Consider the following 18,641-nt stretch of genomic DNA (forward strand, 5'->3'; position numbering starts at 1 on the left):
CCAGATCTGCTGGCATATTATGCAAAGGCAGATCTGGGTCTGTGCAGTTTGCAGGTGGACTCATATGCAAATATATAAGGTAACTGTAAAATATTCTGATATTTTCAATATATTAATGAAAAAATAATTAATTTTAAACGTCTGTAATAACGGCATGGCACGTTTTCAATGTGCTATGATTTCATCAGTTGGTAACTCATACATCGGTAGGTACAGTATTCTTGATAGTACTAACAGTTTTCAGGGGAAACCTGTTTAGTCTTTCACTTGCAATCCACTGCTGACATGATCCTAATGGAAAACTCATAAATACAGTCATCTACTTCTGGATTCTAGATTTCATGTGGTTTAAGAAAGACTCGAGATTCACCACAAGGATGCAGCACAGACTTCGTGATAAAAAAAAAGTTGGGGCTGCAGGTAAGTAACGTGTAACTTCCATGATCTGATTGCAGCAAGAGTATCAAAGTCACAAAGTGGCAATTGTTTGTATGCACCAGTTAACCTGTGGTCTCAAATATAATTTATATTTTGCTCCAAGTGTCTGATAATATATAGTTATATGTAACATAATTATGAAAAACAACAGATGATTGTATGCTGTAGCTAAGCTGTCATCATTCATTTTTTTATTTCATAAACAATGCTGTGGATTCAGAAATTTAGAACAAATAAATAGAGATCAGATTAATTAAGTCAGTTTGAAATTATTTTTCATATATTTTTGGGTTCTTTGTAATTTGTTACAGATAACAGGGAATAGTGTGAAAAATTATTATATCAACTTGTTAATTCCGGAAATATGTTTGTTGCACTCTCTTTGAAATAATATTAAACTCAAAGCATATTGACAATACAGGAAGGACGCGCAATAAGTTAGTCAATAGCATATTGACAATAGAGGGAGCACATGCATTAAGTATGGCATTATCACATTGACAATACAGGAAGCACATGCATAAGTAAAGCAACAGCACACTGACAACACAGGGAGCATATACATTAAGTATGGCAATAGCACATTGACAATACAGGGAGCATATACATTTAGTATGGCAATAGCACACTGACAATACAGGGAGCACATGCATTTAGTATGACAAAATCACATTGAAAATACAGGAAGCACATGGATTAAGTAAAGCTACAGCACACTGACAATACAGGGAGCACATGCATTAAGTATGGCAATGGCTTAGATATGTAACTGACTAGGAACAGTTTTGTAAGAAAATTAAAATTAAACAGACCCAGATCTGCCAATTACCTGATGTGCCAGCAAATATGGGTCTATGTAATTTGTTAGGTCTAATTAATAGAACAAGCAACACAGACCTGAACTAATGACACATTATGTGGCATCATATTTGGGTCTATACAGTTTGCAGTTAAACCTAGATTACAAATGAATACATATGGTCAGTAGGTACATTCATCATCACATCCCTTTTTAAGAGGAATCGGTAAGTTTTTTTATTCAACCTATTTCATTATAACCATGCCAATAGTACAGTAACCAATTCAGTATAACTTTGCCAATAGCACAGCAACCTATTTCAGTAAAACCTTGCCAGTAATACATTAACCAGTATGACAATAGCAATTGTTATTAAAAGAAATTACTGTATGCAATATGTGGGTGGCATGAGAGCTGAAATGAATATTTCACAGATTTACCACATACAAAAAATGTATGAAGTTAGCAGTCTGAATTGATCAGAGGCAAAAATTTGGCAAGTGCTCAGAAAACACTGCTAGCACTTCGGGTACAGAAGGTAAGGAAGTTCCCTGTTGATGTTTGGATGAAAAGGCTAAAGGTCAAGGTAACTGTGACTGAAAGAAGAAAAATGGTTATGTATGAAAGTTTGAGCTAATAACTTATACCATTATCAAAGTTTGTGGATGGCTTATAGATTTGATAAGAAAAAAGTATATCAATTTTGGAATAAAAGGTTAAAGGGCAAGGTCACTTTGACCGAAGAGAAATGTTTTTGGCATAGTAATTGGAGTATATTGATTAAAGTGTGTTGAGACTTGCATTTAAACTATGGAAGAGGCCTTTTTGCTCAAAGAAAAGGGGTTTTTCAGAATAATTTTGTTTTGAGCAAGTTCCTTGACAGATTTGTGGATGGCTTGTACTTAAGGACACACTGTACTAATTGTATTGAAAAATATGAGCCTGTCTGGAAATGGGTGAAGATAAAACAGAGTATATATGGTTTTGGATGGCTAGGATTGGTTGATAATGAAAGTTAGATTTTAGTAAAAATAATGTTTTGAGAGTTTATCTTAGTTGTAACTGAAAAAATAGACATTGTTTTATTGATGGAATTTCATTCTTTAAACAGTCTAGAGTTTGGCACACTCATTACTGAAATTAGCACCTGTCTTTTTGGTGTGGAATTGAAAGCACGTGTTTCAGAAACATGTTTTTCCAGAAAATGGCACAGCCCTTATCCCTTTGTCTACACAAAAGCTGACATCCAGGTTTCATCTTTGTTGATAAATATAGGTTTGATTACGAACACTCAAAACTTTAAAGTTATTGAATTTTTTCTATCTTGGTGCTTGGATAGATTTGCTATGGGAATTGAATTAGTACTGTGAGTCCTTAAGATAACAACGAAATCTATAGATTGTGGTATCTAAAGGTCAGAGGTCACAGCCATGTTAATGATAAATTTATCAAAAATTAATGGTTTATGCCCAGAAACTTTAGTTCAACATGTTATACTGACCCCATGTCTAGGCCATTGATTTGTGTTGGTCATTAATCTCCATGTCACCCATATGGTACTAGTGGATAAATTTGAGGATTATTCAACTGACAGGGCAGATACAATATGCCATTCAACATGTTCACACACTGATGGATGGCTGATGATTGTACAGGGACAAGTAATAGAGCAGCAGGTTATTACCAGGATTTATTGAACTTCCAGTCCTTTTCAGGATTTATAGGTTATTTCAATTCAGTAGAACTTTTCTTCCAAGTGCATTTCATTTGTTCATGAATCATGAGATTGGCTTGTTTCTGATGTATGGTTGGACTGTCAGTTTTATGTGGGCAGGTAGTAAAATAGCAGGTAAATGGAACTGAAGATATTGATTTCTGCCTGTTTTGTCAGTTTTAGATAGTGACTCTTGGAGATACAAATTTTTGCAAATAATAATCACTTCATATCAACTAATGAAATATTTAAAGCATTTTAGGAAATTTACTTGTGGCAAACACTTTGGATTTTGTTCTTGAGAGAGGAAATGCTTTGCTACAGTTTATTTAAAACATTTTGTATTCATACACACCAGTTGATGATACTCTTTCATTGATCATATACAATAAAAACTTGTTTATTACATTTTTGGTACCATGTTGTCTGTTATATTACACACACACACACACACACACACACATGCGTACATGCACACAGCTTTAAACTTTTTCTAATCGAGCATAAAAATGTAATAATAGAATCATTGAGCTCTACATATGGGCATTGGACACTGAAGACTGGTACAGAGACTGTTTTTAAATAACTATCTCATTCCAGAAACATTTCAAATGTCTGATGTCAGATTGATCAGTAATGTAATGATTAGCCAATCAGATATTATAATTTTGAGTTCAGACTTAATTAGAAAATGATAACATTGGGAGTGTTGTTATCTAATAGCTTAGTCTCCTTCTCTGGAATAAACATTTGCCATTCTTGAAAATTATTGGATAAACTTGATTAAGCCTAACACGAACCCAACTGTAAACACTAAGGTATACTCAGATTTACCATTGTATGATATACTGACAGATCAGGGTCAATGTTATTCCATATAAAACACAAATAGCATTAAGGCAGTCCATTTGTAAAATCTATGCTTGCTGCACAGAACAGAATGGCTGAATCATTACATTGTGGCATCATTGTTATATCCGTTGTTTTCACGTGATGTCACAAAACCTGCGTACTTCCATATCCGCCATTTTGAGTCCCTATCCCCGCAAACCGGAACCTAATAACATTGCTATTCCCGCATAATTAGGAAGATACGTCTCATTTTGTGCGTAAGAATATAATAAAACATCTCATTCACTTGAGCTTGTCAGCCGCACGAGACCGAATGCGTGACTTTTCTTCTTGTTTTCTTAAAATAGATCGATCAATAAACAAACGCATTCACAACTGGATACACAACCAAGTAGAACATGTAATGCTTTTCAGTTTTCGTGGGCTGAAATCAATCATTTGGTTATCGTTCAAGTTAAAAAGCTAATTGTTAATATATAATTTCATATTTCTAAAATCATTTCAGGAATACTTCGTTTTGACATTCGACAAATTCATGTTCCGTTTGGCACGTGTTTAGTTCGAACACACTGATGATGAAATTTCTTTGAATGGTTATCGCTTTCATTCACTATTATCCTACGTCCATCATCTCCACCACAAATACAATATCTGACCATACTAATTAAATTGGTTTGTCAACTGTCTTTGGCACAAACACCTGTTGACGCGAAAAGTATTTGTACATAAAAGTTCTGGCATAAAACACATGCTATGAAAATTTAATTCGTAACTGATATTGTATCCCGAACATAATTGTCCGGATATACTCTTTCAAGATGACAAGCTTAGGGATATGATACGAAACACTTTAAAAATGTCAATATTGTCTGTTTGTAAAAAATAATAATAACTGCACTTCTATTTAACAGCAATATGCAGGATCACGGTTCAGCTTCACTATTGTCTTTCTATATAAACAAGGAAACTTCCAGCTTTATTTTGATTTTTCGTGCTATATGGCACTTAACTTCAAGTATAATCTATGTATCGTTTCGGGGAAGTAAATATCCTTATCGACAGTTAAATCAGAGTATTATCTTGAACATACATGATGACTAATGTTGACAAATGTTCGTTAGGGACTCAAGATGGTGGCGCAAGGTGCGCGCGCGTTGCATTGTTGGTATTTGCGTACTCGATCGTGACGTCTGCGAAAACATAGTTGTCTTGTAGTGTTATGGACTCCAATGATTGTGTGTCGAGTGACATGGCTGGGACTTGGACTTGTGTCTCACACCACAATGACAAGGTGTGATTAGCTGCCATATATGGTTAACTTGTCATAAGTATGGTTACAACAGTTAAATGTGTAAATAGCTCACTGTATCTATTTGTTTTTAAGTCAAGTCTAACTGCAAGCAACAAAGATCCTGATTGGCTATCACATAATGCACATGTTGGTTAGGGTCTTTGTTATTTGTTTAACTAATTACCCCTATCAAACTGCACATACGCTGATGTTCCAGCACATTATGCAATAGTAGGTCTGGGTCTGTGCAGCTTGCAGTTAAAATTGTCTTATTAGTGATTATATACAGTAGTTAAGTTTATTGCTTGTTATTGGTCACATAATAAGTAAGGTGTAAATGAATACAGTAACTACCTGTTCAGTAATAATAATAATAATAATATATATATATATATATATATATATATATATATATATATATATATATATATATATATATATATATATATATATTTGTTTGCATCTCTGTTTATATGGATTGTTAAGTAGGACTTCTCTGTTAATTCTTTTCTTACATTATGCATCAATGACTTTCACAAGGAATGTGACAGCTAGGAAAAAGCAGACGATGAGAACTGGTTTTAGTGCACATTATGCAGTATTACAAGTCAGCTTGATTTACTGATAATACTGATAAAAATGTTATTAAAACAATATTGTTTCAGTTTTGAAGCACATTTGTTAACTAACCTTTGATTAGTAACATTTTATTGTAAAGAAACAGTGTGTCAAGTTTGTAAACCATTGCACAGTCACTAAAGATAAAAAAAGCATCCCCTGTACATATACAGGCAGTACATCTGGCTGTATTGTTGAATGTATATATATATTGATTGTTATGACTATATAGCCACAAACTCAGTGTGTGTGTGTGTATATATATATATATATATATATATATATATATATATATATATATATATATATTGATTGATTGATTGATTGATTGTTATGACTATATGGCCACAAACTCAGTAACAGGAAGAAACAAAGCCAACAAGTTTTGTAAAACGTATCAAAGAATTTAATTATCAAAGTCATAAATGGAAATGTGTCAGGTACTTACAGTATTATGATGTGAGTCCAGAATCCTGATGAAGTTCTATGAAAGTCCTAAATGAATAAAAAGTTCTGTATAAATTTAAAAACCAGAAATGTACTGGTCTGCCAAGAATCGTGACATCATTATGGTGTATCTGGAACTCCTTCAAATAATTCACAACAGTTCCAGAATGATATTATAGTTCTAATAATGAGCACTTTATATTTCCATTGAACAGTCCAAACAAATATTTTCCTCTTGAATAATATTTAAGTATGACATAATGTCTGCAAATTTACAACAGGAATACAAGAATTGAGAATGACTTCAAAATCAGAATGAACCTCTTTGCTCAGTTTTCTCTTTATATACACCGTCCATTGTGACTATATTTCACAATAGACCCCACGTGACAGAACTTACTACTCATTTTGTGATGAACTGGCCTATTCATGTGACCTAGCCCAACCAATGGGAAGTTACTGAATCCTTCTAGAAACATCAAAACCCCATCAGCCAATGAGAAATTAAGCCATTAAGTCTTATTATTAAAATTATTATTAATAATTAACAACACATACATTTTATTTCTTGATATCCTATGTAATAATATGCTTTTAACATACTCCAGCCACACACAACAAATCTAGCTAATGATATTCTGTATTCTGTATAATTTAAACCATTCATAAAAATTTAAAAAATTAGATAAAATGATGTGCCAGCAGTTACAAAAATATAGATATACATGACAATATATATAACAGTAGGAAATAATATCATGACAATCTTTGTGATGTATTACTAAAATGTCAGATATATGTAATAAAACATGTCTCACAAGCTGAAGCTTGACATAATTATATGTAAAAGATATACAACAAATGATAACAAGTGCAAGTACATTATAAAATAGCTGCTAACAGATAGAGGAAATGGTTGTGTTTATAATTGCTTTGATGAAACAATATCATTTCACTTATTTTGAACTGAATATACATTTTAAAAGTTTCATACACATTACTGTGTTATTCATTAATGCATGGACTGTAGTAGTAGCAACTGCACTAACTGACCTACAGGAAGTCACATGGTTACTATGATTAGACGGTAATCCATGTTATTTTCTTTTCCTGCCATGTGGGCAAGCAGTTGTATAAGAGGCATATAAATATCATAACAACAAGGGCACAGTTTTTGAACTTCAAAATAATTCTTGAACTTTAAAATGAATCTTGAACTTTAAAATAATTTCTGATCTTTGAAATAATTCTTGAACTTTTTAATAAATATTGCAAAATATTCCACTCCTGTGTATGTCATTATAATCCAACTCAAGCTTGAAAATTTTAGATTTTTCCTTATGTATTCAATTTTATGGATAGTCAAGGTCCATCAGACAGACTCATACAATAGTAACTAATTAAAGTTGAATGGTGATGTCCAACTTGTTGTTTATGAAAATGACTTCACTGACTGATATGGTTTCTGTGAGTGTTTGAATGGCTGGCTGATCAGGCCAATTTGTGCTCTGAACCTGAACTGCATGTGGCACACTTGATAGGAGATGCCACTTGCATTTGCCTGATTAAGGGAGGATAATGCTGTGTTTCTGAGATTTACACTGCTTATGCTTCTGCACTGCCTCTGCAGTTTTCCTCCATTCAAATCAATAGCTCCAGTTTACTGAGGCAGCCCATATGAAACTAGTTCAGCTTCTTGGCAAAGTGGCTGTTCACCATCCAGGTACTCCTGCACATTTGCACATAGTTTGTCAAAGGACATGCTTGCTTTAGCAATTCTTATTCTGGCATTGGTTTCATCATCAATGTGGACTGCGTGTTACTGTGTACTGTCAAGATAGGTAAACTTGTCCACTGCCTTGAGGATTTTGCCATTTACTGTGATGGTGTGCTGTACATAAGGGTTTTCAGGTGGAGGTTGATGCATCACCTGTCTTCTTGATACTGATTATAAGACCAAAATTGTCACAGGCTGAAGAGAAATAGTCCATATTGTGTTGCATGTCAAACTCAGATTTGACATTCAGGAACAGTCATCAGCAAATAGGAGATCATGACAGTCACTTCCTGTGACTTCATCCATAACTGCAGTCTTCTCAGATTGAACTGCTTGCTGTCAGTCCAATATCTGATGTCAATCTCAGTATCAAAGTCATGGAAGGCATCAGTAAGCATGGAGGAGAACATCATACTGAAGAGGGTTGGGGCCAACATACAGCATTGCTTGACTCCATTGGTGACTGTAGATGGTTCAGATGACTCACTGTCATGCAAAACTTGAGCTAGCATGCCATCATTCCAAAATCACCCTCACAGCTCTTATCTGTAATCGGTAAAGTGTCTGCATGTAATAGGAATTTTGGAATTCTCCTCACACAATACAGCAGTACCATAGATGAAATATGGAAAACAACTGAATTATACACTTTACATGTTGACTGACCAGACATAAAATTCCTATTTTCTCAAATACTTATGTAAAGCATGATTCAAGGTGGTTGGACCAAGACAAACATTATTAGCAAGGATTCCTACAAGTCTGGAATATTTAATAGCTTGAATGTTTTACCATTTACTTCCAAGTACAATTCTCTGCTTATTGTTCTAAGCATTAAGTGGGTTTTCTGTAAATCTAAGCTAAGTTATTGTCATACATCTAGTTTACTCTCAACAGTGCTAAACTTTTTATCACTAACACACTTTGGACAGAAGTTGTGGGCCCTAGGAAAAATTATCCAGTAGGCCTCTGTGAACTGCAAATTGTGATGGTATAGGGTCCCCTGACCATTGTGGGCCCCTGGAATTTTTTCCTAGTTGTTCTACCCTGTCTGCAGCCATGTTGTGATGCATCATTTTCATACACAGATACTGAAAAATGTGCTAAGGAGTTGTGTTTAGTGTGAAAAAGAGAGGGTCTAGAATTGACCCTGTGGTACCTCATTGAAAATTTCTTTAAAACCTGAGAGAGTACATCTGCAACTCACAGCTGATAATCTACTATTGAGATAGGATAAAAACTTGCAATGTGAGTTTTGAAGATATGTTTATTAGTTATGTAGTAAAATTTTATGATTAACAGTATCAAACATTCTATGCAGGTCTAAGAATAATACTCCAGTTAATTTCCCATCATCAGTATTCTTTAATCAGCAATCAGTCAAATGAGTGAGTCCTGTCTTTAATAAATGATTGACATGGGGTAATCAATAATCAAATTATTTTTTGATAAAAAGTCATAAAAAGAACTGAAAACTTGTCTTTCTATAATTTCTATAACAATAGGTAGAACAGACACACTCACATTTGTTATCTGGAAGAGAAGTTTATTTGACATGTCTTCATTACCCAGTAGTGATTATAATGAAAGTCCTTAACATTATTGTGCTATTTTACAGAAGTATTCACTTAAACAATGTGAAACTTTAGCAAAGTCTTTAACAATCACAAAGTACATGAATGTGATTTGGATGAAGGTTAAGAAAATCTTTCAATTTTTTTTCCACATTTCTTTTGGTGCTTTTTGTGTGACTTTTGAACAGTTTCATCTAAGTAGTCTTTTGCATCTCTGTTCTTTTTATTATTTCTAAAATCCCTATTAAATGTCAAAATCATCTTTACATTTACTGGTTTTTACCTTCTCATGCCAGAAATCTCTGACATGCATGGATGTTAATATTACATCATTAATCCAGTTCTGAAAAGTTGATCTCATTCTACATTCTTCGCAAGGTAAATACTGATCATTTATATGAAATAATAATTCCCTGAATGTTAACCATGTATTGTTTATTTCATCAAAAATCTTAATTAATTTTAATCTTGATTAAGGAACTTGTCATAAATCTTCCATTAACTTTTTTTTACCGGTATCTAAATTTCATTAATTAAAATATTTAATACTAATATGATTGCTTTGATCTTCCATTACTGAATATACCATATGAAGATCACTAATCCCAAGGGGAATAATTCCATAATCATCATGTGCATGCATGTCAGACACGTATAATATGATCCATTAGAGTCACTGTATTCCTTTGTAATTAGTTGATAAATCCCATGAGCGTTCATCATGTCTTTTAATTTAGAAATTTTAAATTGATCACTATTGATATTTATATTGCCTTTTTATCTCATATTGCACTCTTCCATCACTGATGCATGTAAGAGTTTGGAGGTCTATAAATAGCTACATATAGAATACGAAATTGCATTTACTTTTCCTAAAATGATATTAGCAGCTGCCTCACTTGGCATTCAGCATTAAGAGGTCAGTGTTAGAACTTGTAGGCCTGGTGTCAGGATAATGTGACTTACTGGAACATGATGCTACATGTCTGCGGCATGATGCCCCAATGCTAGACATCACTAGAAAGTGCCACATTGCAGACATCTTAGCGAAATGACTGAAAATTGTTAAAGCTAGGTTAAAAATCCATATCATACACACACTTTCCCTATCATGTACTGTAACACCACTTCCGTGATGATTTCAGTAATTGAGTTTGCAACATTTGGAGACATGTAGTTTCATAAATTTTCATTTGAAATTGGCACTCATGTAAAATAATTATAAAGATGGGAAAGCTGTATGGTATTAAAACTGTATACAACATGGCATTTAGTCATTCAATTTTTGGAAGCACTCATTCCCAATCATAGTTTTCATTAAAGTTACAGTTCGATAAACAGACAGTATGTTAACATTACTCTCTTGTACCTGGCATTTGAATGGTACAAAATTTACAGAGGCTTTATTTGAATTGTGATCTTGTATGTGGAAATGTTAGTCATTTTTAAAAACAGTAAGTGTTAAATTTATTTAAATGAGATTTGACTGAGAAAAATTATATGTATTGAGTGGAACAAAGACTGCAGATAAATTGGAGAAATTAAAGTATCAGTTATTAAGGTTTACCTCTCAGCACAGCTCTGGTTATAAAAGTGCTCCATAATTACAATATTAAAAGAAAAAATATTAAGGCATAGGCCACAACATAGGCATGAAATTAGTAATGGTCAAATACTGTAAATACTAGTATTTTCTAACACTATTAGGTATAACTCAAAGCCTTATTTTGGTATTCTTATGTCGCGTGTTTAGGCTCGAATAAACAGTAACACAGGAAAGAGTGAAAACAACAAGCTTTAAAAAAATACAATAATTCATTTCCCTGGAAAAATTCTGTAAAAATGAAAAAATATGAACTTACGGTTTTATAGAATCAAATCCAAAAATAATCCAAGAATAATCCAAAAATAAAATTTTGGTTGTCCTAATAACAAAATGTTCCACTGATTTCATGTTCGAATCCATACGAAGAATCCAAGATAGAAGACGATGGCGTATGCTGCAATCTGTAGTGTTGAAGTCTACAGTTCCTTGTAGAAACAAAAATTATCGCTCCGGTTTCCGGTAGCTGAATAAACTTTTATAAAAAAAACTGTCCTTGTTCAACAATTTTACATGAGCACACATATTTTCCAGAAAAATAACAGAATTAATTCTTTTGAATCCACGTAATTTGAAATAACCCCAAACAACACGACATACAACTTCTAGTATAAGAAAAGGCCCAGCTGCAACTGAGAATAATTCTCCAAAACAGAGGTTATATGGTCTTGTAAAATGTAAACAAGGGGTCACATGATCATCTTTTGGAAGGTTATAGAAAATAAGTACTTATTAAGGATCATGTCTACCCAGTGTGACCCTGACAAAACCAATCATTTTACTCTTCAAAGACTGACATCTGCAGCAATCATATAAAAATCAAATAATTTGTTTTAATGGAGAAAATGACTTTAAGAAACAATAATTAACTCAACTGCATGCCACTGCATAGCCCTATGAAAATATGCAACTTTGTGCATAGCCTGACCCAGGGTCCAGTATCGTGACAATGTAATCTCTTCGTGTTCAAGGGCTTGAGGTGTGGGGGTTCGGTGCGCAGCATGCCAGACTTGCGACTGTAAAGTTTAGGGTTTGATTCCTACCATCAGATTAGATGGTTTGACTTAATTGTGCTGTGTCATTGGGCAGTGTATTGTATTCCAGTTGCCATGGTACTAAATAACTTATTAGTGTTGCTATGTCCTTGGGCAATGTATTGTATTCCAATTGCCATGGTGCTAAATAACTTGCTTGTATTGCTGTGTCATAAAAACACCAAACCAAACTATATTCATGTTTAGTTAGTGTATATATAATTATATGGTAGGAATCTTGATACTTTCCATGTTTAGAGCTAAGGGTCAGACCCCTACTCCAAAATCATGGCCCAGGGCTTCTATTGTATGCACAAGTGCAGTCATCTTCTTTAGGTCATTCAATTCATACTTATTAAAGGGTGGGGATACCAACAGTTTTCAGTTACAATGATATCAACATTTTAAAACTGTAAAATATGCATATCTACAGACCGCCTGCAGTCATATTCCAAAGTTTCAAGTGTGTGTCAATAATGACAAAGGGGGAGATAGACTAAGTCACTGCCAGACAAATGGATGGAAGTACAGATGGGCAGGACAACATAATGATGGGTTTTTTAAAGCAATGGGGTTAAATACGGTTAAATAAGGTACACTTACTTGCACATAAGAACTTAATTTTTACATTCGTTAATTCATTCATACAGTAATGTTGCTAGAGGATTTTCTGTTAGATGAATAATGTAATGGAGGTCACTGACTTATCGGTAGCACTAAGAAACATTGACCTGTTGGCTGGTGTGAGACTATAGTGACATACCAAATAAACCAGTCCAGACTATCTAGTACAATATCTTGTAAAGATACATTTCTAATTTTCAGTTATTAATGTTTAATAATAAACAAAGCTATAATCAATATTTATTACCTATAATGAGCTGTGTGGGTAGATCTTAAATGATATTTAACAGCAGTAGGTTTTACTGGTCAGATGGATATGCAAAAGCCAAAGAAAAAGCATAAAATGTTTTTTTTAAACAAATTGAAAGACATTTTTAATATTCTATAAGTAGAACAAGTTAGATTTATTTTAAATCCATACAATTATCCCCTGAACCAGAAGGTTGGGAGTGTGGAGGTGAGGTGGAGTGCAATAGGGATGTCTGTCTGTCATTTGGTAGACAGGGTGGTTTCCATGCAAAGGGTTAAGTTGCATTTGAAGATGTGCATATGAACAAAATCACTTTGCCCACACAATTTCTATCATACCCCTGCCTCTAAACAATTTGGGGTATATATGGATGTCCTTGTTTGTCTATACATCCATTTGTTTGCTGATCATTCTGTCCACCTGTCATGAGGTGGGAGATTGAGATCCGCTCCATATGGTGATTTGGTTATTATTATCTATATGAACAACCACTGTGTTATTGCTTGGATCAATTAAACAATGAAATAAAATATAAAATTAATGGATGGAATAATACAGATCTGAGCATAGATATAGAATAGAACATGAGCCCCAATATGTAAATCATAACAATTTAAAGAATTACATAAACAAAATGAAACTGAACATGACATTTGAATGATTTACCTTCTCTTAGAATTAGAGTTATGTGAAATTCAGTTAGCCATTCTGTACCAAGTGATTGATTGAACTAAAACTGCCACCATGTCAGCATCACCTGATTGCTTCGTCTTCCCAAATCACTTCTCTGTCATTCCCTCTAGCCTCTTCGGAATTCACAAGATCTAAATTATAGTCAGTTTGCAACCTAATACACACTCACACCCTATTAATGTGAATTTGTCTTTTCTAGCTGTTACTTGCATTCCTGATGGGAACTATGACACAATTAGACCTCTTAGATAAACCATCACACCCCATCGTGGCTATAAATTACCAGCTGACAATGTCAGTCAGCACCTGTTCCTATATGTTAATACCATCAATTCTCAGTTGAAAAAAAATTCATAACTTAATTACACAAATGTATTAATGGACTTCACTCCTTTTTCTAATTTACTTTGCTAATTAGTAATTCATTGACATACATTTCCAGACATAGGAAAATGATCTTAAAGCATACATGATATAATTCTTTTAAGACAGACAATTTTCTTTTCACAGTATGTATCAGAAGAAATGCATGAAATCTTTACACTTCATGATTTCTAATATATACAAAATCACTAAATCCAAACTCATTCATACCAATGAAATAGTGTATGAGATTCTTACATTACATGAATCAAATAACATTCCAGACAACAAATGCATAATTATTTTCTGAACTCGAGTTGAAATTGATGTACGAATTCAAAACGAATAAGTTGAACAAATAATTACAAACTTGTGCTTTATTGAGACTTGCTCCTACTATACAGCTGAATCTCTTTTCCTTGTGTCGCCAACTTTTTACACTTGTGCCCAGGACAATTTAACTTGAAAAGTACTTTTTAATAATCTCAGAGCTAAGAACTTTCTGGCTTGCCTCAGAAACCTAGAATGACTAATGAGGGAGATAACTTTAAAACCTTGATTTCCATCTAGGAACACACACACCCTTATCTAGCTTAGCCAATCAGGATTAACTTTCTCTAACCACCGAAAATGGTAACACCCCCATTGTAGTCAGAATAATCCTCTTTAGCCTGTCTTTATTAATAGCTATTCTGGAAATTCTCATTCTATGTCACCTGCTTCATATGGCCCAAGATTTCCCAAAATTTTGTTCTGGCTCATCTCAATTCTGTCATTTTCTGCTATTGACCTTACACTGACATATCTGTCAGAATGTTATCGAACGAACTCAAATTGAAATTCAATTCATGCCCCAAAGAGAGCATATCCCATCCCTCACAGTCAGCAATTTATTCCATTTGCAGCCCATATGTTAAACTTAATGGTAACATGTCATGCTGACCATGACTGAAAGTACTACGAAATTACCTCTACAGAATCTTTCACCATTGCACCATCCATACTTAAATCCAACACATAATCTTGTAAATGCAAAAGGTCCAGCAGTTTTCAATGGATTGCTTTGAATCTTAAATATAATGGCCATCACCTGATGATATAGCTTTCAACAAATCACTTTGCTCCTGCAATTTTTATTAAAATGATTGCCCTTTTTACTTGCAGCTGAATGCAATGGGTGCAGTGATGATAACATCTTGTTAATGCAAGTAGTTTCCAAGTTTTTGTTTTGATTGCATTGAGGATCAAAGGGTACAGATTACTGGAGCTTGAATTGCAATTCGATTTTCTTGATAATTGCTACAGAAAAGTTCCATGTTGGCCTTTCTCATAAAATGTCTTGCACCTGTGTAGAAATAGCTAATTTTGAGGGTGGTTAAAGGTCAGAGGTCACAATTTGAAGAGTTACTGGTATCTGGTTAGGAGATTGATCACCCTTTGTATGGCTTGGCTTGGTTTTATGGGTTTAACAACATTTTTCAGCACATGATAGGCAATGCTTGGTGGCCAGTATATATTTAGTTGAGGAAGAACCTGGGAAGAAGCACTGATCCACTGGAAGGTGGATATTTTTTACATGTTGATAGGTTAAACTTGGATTGTGTACCAGATGTTTTTAATAACAAATCAAACTATTTATGGAAAAAAATTCAAAATAAGAATCCTTTTACAAATACAAATACTTTACAATTTTTATGTTTACACACTCACACACACATGACATGGTGTATGTTTTCTACTCAGTAAATCTTACTGCTGATATATGTGGTAACCAACTGTAGTTCCCTGACTTAAATGTGTGTCTATTTTCAGTAACTATTCATAGTAAATTTATCTTGATGTATACAAAATTTAATTCAACTTCCAACTGGTCAGGCAATCCATATTATATCAGATCTATGCACAAAACAATCGTTGCATTTTATTCCTTAAACTAGTGTTTACATGTTACCAAGCAAGTAAAGTAACATTGGGCCTCAGATTAAAATCGAGATCGTCCAGCACCGTGTCAACTTGTATGAAATGGTCTATATGCGGACGATACAGTCAGTATTCTAATAATGCTGTATTTGTGTGCGAATGGGAAAGGCAGACACGCAACAACTCGAGTCCTGTGCTTGGTTGTTGACTATAGTTCCGTATACCACATTATTGCCATACCTGTACATTATGCGCTATAAATAGGTCAAGGTGTAAGGGTCAGTCATTTTATTGTAGTAGTGTATATATAAGATGGTACAATTTACGGTCGCACATTCCTTAGGATTATTCATTGATGCGTACTTGTGGTTTTGGGACTATAGCTTGTGTTTGAATTAAATTTTATGTTGAGAATTCCATTCATTGTCTCAGTGTAGGATGAATGTCGTAATGTTGAACACACAGAATGTACTATAGACTGACAATACGAAACACGTGTGTATGAATACGTCACATCTAGATAGATAATGTATATACCGTATGGGTTTTAATGCTGTTGTTGGATTTCTACCATTATTTTCTGTAAGGTAAGCATTGTATTTGGAAACTGAGTGTACATATTAATTTGAATTGCCTAATTGGATTTCATATGGATTACACAGGTTGTCAGAAGCATGATTTATCATCTCAAGTTTTGCCTACGTTATCGTGCTTTAAAATTACAACGATGATATACTCAAATAGTATTAAGTGATTAAAATCGTGTGTGTGTGTGTGTGTGTGTGTGTTCATTTTGTACATGATATATCTCACTTCAAGTAACAAGCATACACGTGAGCATTTCGACGTGTGAACGTTTACCTTAGTAAACTTGATATAAATATTGAATGACATACTTTTCCACATGGACAGATTCCAGGGGGTTTTTTTATTATATAAAATCCACCGATTAAGAATTTCCATCTTGCTGTATTGGTTGTCATTCAGGTTCATCTGGTTCTACTTCCAACCCGTATCCGCAATCAAGTTTGAAAATTAGTTAACCCGCACGAGTTTCCTCCGGGTCCACCCCTATGTGTCCTTAAGCCAGATCATACCTGCTTGTTTGATTGATGTACAAACAACAAAATAATGTCATAGCAATGGCTGGTGTGTGTGTGTGTGTGTGTGTGTGTGTGTGTGTGTGTGTGTGTGTATACGAGTGTTGATGGATTTGTTGGTTTGTTACTTAGTCCTGCAATGTCAGATGATTGCCCTGATATGTGTGGGTTGTTGTTTGTTTTTAGATCGCCTTGAAACACAAATATCAAGGGAGGCGTTGTAGAACTAGGTTGTTACTTAAAATAACATGTAGAGAACTTGCATTTTAACTGTTGGAGTTGGTATTATCTCTTTGACGACACAGCCCAACCCCAGTCCACCACTACATATTGTAAGTAGATGATAGATCAGACTAATAAAGTTCTCCAACTGGTTTTAAGTGATCTAGGTGACCGGCACAGGTCAAACCTGCATAAATGTAGTCTGAATTTACTCTGACCCTTGCCACCCCATTTTCGATAGTTTGACCTTTATGTACACCGCAACATAAATGTCCAGATATCCAAAATGGGGTGGCAAGGGTCAGAGGCAACTCAGACTAACATAAATAGTGGTTTACCAAGAATAGTGAGAACTCACCCCATCGAAACTTGTTCCATGGAGAACTCCTGCCAGGTGTCAGGAGAAGCTGCCCCATGGTGGTTGGAGAAGTTGCCCCTTTACATCTGCAGAAGTTGCCCCAAATATCATAGATACTAATTTGGATATGTCACCCCCTGGTGATTACAGCTTTATTTGATCAATTACCTGATTGAGTTTATACTTCATGGTGATTAACATTTATAATCAGTGTTCTGCACAAACAATAATTGAGTCATCAAGACTTCAGTTTAAAATATTGTGATGGTATATGGAAATTTAACATGTAATCTTCTTAAAGTATTTCTTTGATACTTGATCTGCTTCAATTACAAATTATTCACCCTGAGATTCAGATATACCCCACCCAACGCCCATTGTTTTTCTATAACAAATGTTTACTTATGCCATGTATGTGTTGGACCGTTATTAGCAGTCATCACAGAATCATTATTTGCTGCTGTTTAGTACTGTTGCCTGTGTGTGGCATTTTATATCAGACTTGTTTTTCTGAAAGTTACCACAAATGAGATGATAAAATCATATGAGTGGTGATAGCAAGAAATTCAGTGCATCCCCATTTGTTACATCATATGTCAGATTATTTGATGGTTTCCTTTTTTCCCTGATAAGTTTTATCTCTGTCCATCACAAACAGACCTTTCATTGTAACTGTTTAATTAACTATTTCAGACGAACCCCATTATTTTCACTGGAATTTAATCTTAGCCTCTTATTTTAGTAATATCTAAATTACATCACCAATTACCATTTTAATAGAAATAAACCTGGGTTAGAATAACTGAAATATGTAGAGAGTATCTGAAGGCTTCACTCAGTTCCTGCACTAATTTCACATACATATATACATCAGCATCCCCCCCCCCTCCAATAACCTATGACAAAAGCTTATTGAGGTGTAAAATCTGGAGAAAGCCCTAATTAACTTTTGTGAAGAACTTCC

At 34.2% G+C, this 18,641-nt stretch overlaps 1 protein-coding gene across 4 annotated transcripts in view; it reads left to right on the plus strand.

The window, feature by feature from the left end:
• Positions 1-249: 249 nt before the first annotated feature.
• Positions 250-18,641, plus strand: part of LOC149805917 (uncharacterized) — a 142,542-nt gene continuing 124,150 nt past the window's right edge. For 2 of the 4 annotated variants that reach the window (XM_089950689.1, XM_089950696.1), the window contains exon 1: positions 250-420. The gene's annotated coding sequence lies outside the window, so the exon portion shown is untranslated. Of the gene's footprint in view, positions 421-4,970; positions 5,095-16,316; positions 16,585-18,641 lie in introns of those variants that run through there. The other 2 variants (XM_089950690.1, XM_089950691.1) reach the window with 2 other exon arrangements.

Source organism: Sinohyriopsis cumingii, chromosome 2, assembly GCF_028554795.1.
Source record: "Sinohyriopsis cumingii isolate HCF-2022 chromosome 2, ASM2855479v2, whole genome shotgun sequence".
NCBI classification, from domain to species: Eukaryota; Metazoa; Mollusca; class Bivalvia; order Unionida; family Unionidae; genus Sinohyriopsis; species Sinohyriopsis cumingii.